The sequence below is a fragment of the Hylaeus anthracinus genome, unplaced genomic scaffold (genome assembly GCF_026225885.1).
Source record: "Hylaeus anthracinus isolate JK02 unplaced genomic scaffold, UHH_iyHylAnth1.0_haploid 4, whole genome shotgun sequence".
NCBI lineage: Eukaryota > Metazoa > Arthropoda > Insecta > Hymenoptera > Colletidae > Hylaeus > Hylaeus anthracinus.
This window is the reverse complement of record NW_026535289.1, coordinates 13,862,880-13,866,567: the sequence shown is the minus strand read 5'-3', so window position 1 is coordinate 13,866,567 and position 3,688 is coordinate 13,862,880. Positions and strand designations below refer to the sequence as shown.

Sequence of the window (3,688 nt, the reverse complement as noted above, 5' to 3'; positions counted from 1 at the left end):
GTGATTCAAAATTAGGCCAAACGACGTACAATTAAAGGTGGTCCGAATGCGGTCGTGTTTGGGCTCATTTTAATCGGGAGAACCTCGCAAATTCGTTCGCAATACCTCCGGAACGCAAGTTTCAACTTGTTCCGATTAATTTCTCCACTACCCCAATGAGAAAATAATCATCGGAGGAGGAACACTGTCGATACGCGCAGAGCAACGAAAATAAACAGATCGTACGCGTGCATTGAGCACCGCTACGGATCCGTATTTAGACTTTCCCCATTGAAATGATGACCCGGCCACGTGTTCGACCGACTGGTTGCACACGTGGTGATCTCCCATGCGTAAACGCACAAGCGCCCAAGTATCGACAAAGGTGCGAGGCGATCGAATTTCTCGAACAATTCGCGGATCGATAACGGCCGTGCGCGACTTTAAACGGGACACGAATCGATCAGAGTTCGGTACGTGGGAGGGCGTACCGAACTGACACGTACCATACGCGGTTACAATGGAAACATAAATGTATCGTTGTTACTTACAGTCTAGGAAAAGCGATTATTTGATTCGAGTTGCCATTTGAGGACGGTTAAATATTTACGACTAGACGGTGAGTTTGCGCGGCAGTTTACTGTACTTTTAAAGGGGCCACGAAGTGCGACACAGAAATAAAGATTCAGTGTTAGGTTGAGGTTTTTTGTTTGATCGATAATGTCTTAGCTGAGGAGGAACTTAGAAATGATATCTTGCGGGTTCTTTCTTGGATGACGATATGTGTAATAAATTAAAATTGTTGATTAGTAAAGGTTATATCAGGTTAATTAGGTCGTCAGGTTATTCGCCCTTCTATGAATAATTTTCGCGAAAGAAAATGATGTACGAATATTTTTTACGAAAGAAGAACGATCCAACCGATTCCGCGAATAAATTTTCCGTGCGTTCCACGTCGCGCAGAGAATTTTTCGCCCTAGTAAAGTCACAATAATTTTAGCCGCGGATGATCCTCTTGGCAGAGACAACGTATACGTTGGATTTTCTTTCGGTCGGTTCAAGTGTCCAGGAACTTGGTCGCGCTTCGAAAAACATCTAAAAATCCTCGACAAGAACTATCTATTTTTAAACTGTTATCCGTCAAAAATTCAACGCTTTGCCGAGACATTTATTTTACAACTAACTAGCATCTAGTAGAATTTGGATTTATTGTTATGTGATATTATAAAACTTCGGAATATACAACGTTTTTTCTTGTTTTATTTTTTTTTAGACGATTCAACGAACGAAACGAACATGTATATATCATGCGAAAAATCATTATCGGTGATTTTTCACGCCATCCTTAGCGGTAGGGGAAATGATCCCCAAAGGCACGCAGGAAGGCCGAACGCCAATCAGAAAACCTACCCACGCGTCAACTGTGAAATAGTCGAAGCGTTCGCACGCAAAGTGACCGTTTTACGAGCTTAGACGGCGTCCGCGCGAAAGCTTTAACCTTTCCGAGAAACAGCCACCGCTGAAATAAACACATGCAAGACGACGTCACGCGGCTCTCCATGTCGGTATCGACCGAAAATATCTCGACCGCCGTTGTCGCGATTGTTGCATCGCTGCGCGTCCATCGATCGAACGTTTACCGAGCTCTAGGTTCATTCTTGATGTCTGACGAGATACGGGACGGATCGACCGATAAAAAAAATGTTATTCGCGTATAATAACGCTCTTCTTCGACGGAGGAACCACTCGTTCGTTCGTTACTAACACGCGTACACTTTCAACAAATACTGCTCGATGATCTACATCCGCAACGCGAGCGATACACTTTTTAGATTCCCAGAAACACTCGCCGTTTATTATGCGGCCATTCGAACGACTCGAATCGTGCTGTAAATGATACCGTGGAGTATTTCGGGAAAGCTGGAGATCCTAGTAAATGCAACCCAATGGAAACAAACCGAATGAAAAAAGAAACATTCTATAGCTGGACGATTTCTCAGAAACGGAGAAATTAAATATGTGCCTATCGTGGTTTGTAAATGGATTCGATCAGAAAACAGCTAATTAATATCGGGAATTAGACGGTCTTTATCCTGGACCAATTTTATACACTTGAAAACAAAAGTACATCAGTAATCGGAATAATTAACAGTAACCTTGGTGCCAGGGCTCGATTGCTAGGCAACGCTTGTTGAATAACCAAACATTGAACAGCTCGACTTCTATTGTTTTATTTACCATGGTCTCTGAACGTAAGCCAGAGATCCTTTTAGTCGGCGATGCTACATGGTTTCCATTCTCCTTTCCACGCGTATGCGCCGAACGTATTTCGAACACTCAAAACTCTACGATGACCTCTATCGAGCTTAACTTCTGGAATCCAATCGGTTCGATTCTATTTTCATTATACGATCGAAAATGCCAAGGTCGATAAGACGCGCCATTATTTATACTTAAATAGGTGTATAACTAATTACTTCAAATTAACCATTCACACAGGATTATCTAGACTCGTTTTGCCTCGTCGCTGCTTTTTTTCAGAGATTGGAAAAGCTCTTCATCTCAGGAAACGTTCTCCCGGAAGAGACTTAAAATGGAAAGATCGTTCGCGCGTGACTGGCTCGCTCTTTGTTCTCTCAACGAGATACGCTCTAGGACGAATAGCAGAAACACACGATCGGAAACGGTCTCGATGGCTTCCCTTATAGAAAACTACTAATTACAGGTGCAACGAGTGATCGCGACACTTGGATTCTCTCGGAAATAACCAAATGAGAACGTCCATACTCGAACCACGAGGTTGTAGGATTTACCGACGTTTCGCCTTATAAAGACGGTGCGAGATACTCGTGGGTCTAATCAACAGGTGCACAGCAAAACAAAGGAATGATTCATTAAAGGGGAATTGCTTTTCTCGGGCCAAACGAGCGGTTTGCTTTTCATTTTCATCGTTGCAAATGAAATTTCAAGGATAAAAATGTTTCGTCTCGTCATCCTCCACCGTGTGATACTTTTCCAACATTGATTCAACGAACTTAAACGTTTCCCCGAGCCTGATTCCCGAGGACGGTTTTCAAGTGCAAGAAGTATTCGTACAGCGACCAATTTCAAATAAACACTTTAATTTACGCAAAATTTTAGTCTAAAGATACGTAGGAATGTTGGTCAACTATTTCTTTCCATACATTTTTTAATAAAACGAATATACACGAATTATATTATATCAAATATATATTTTATTTTAAATTGGTTCCTGTACGAATAATTATATTGATTGTAATTATATTGATTGTAATAGGCTATCAGTCGGTAAAGTGTAAAACGCGAATGGATATCTGATCTCAAGTCCAGGTGCAGAAGGGTTAGACTCCAAGTGCGACGGACACCGGCTGTCCAGGTAGGACTTGAAAAGTCGTCGAACCTCTTCCCAGGTTTTTTTAAGACCCCGTCTGGACGGTCGGGGCGCGTAGAAAATCGTAAAGCGTCCGCGACCGCTGATTACCCAGGCGTGGAACGAATCAGACTTGTCATTTTCAAGTTTGGTCCAGAATTTTCACCACGAGCCAGACTCGTGATTTTCAAGTTTGACCTAATATTAGCATCACGAGCCTGATTTGTGATTTTCAATTTTGGCCAAAAATTTTCATCCCGAGCCTGATTCGTGATTTTCAAGTTTGACCTAAAATTTTCATCCCGAGCCTGACTCGTG

The 3,688-nt window shown here is 42.3% G+C and overlaps 1 protein-coding gene across 6 annotated transcripts in view; it reads right to left on the bottom strand.

The window, feature by feature from the left end:
* The window catches only part of LOC128895009 (carboxyl-terminal PDZ ligand of neuronal nitric oxide synthase protein-like), a 32,252-nt gene that overhangs the window by 19,549 nt on the left and 9,015 nt on the right, over nucleotides 1-3,688 (bottom strand). The window lies entirely within an intron of this gene.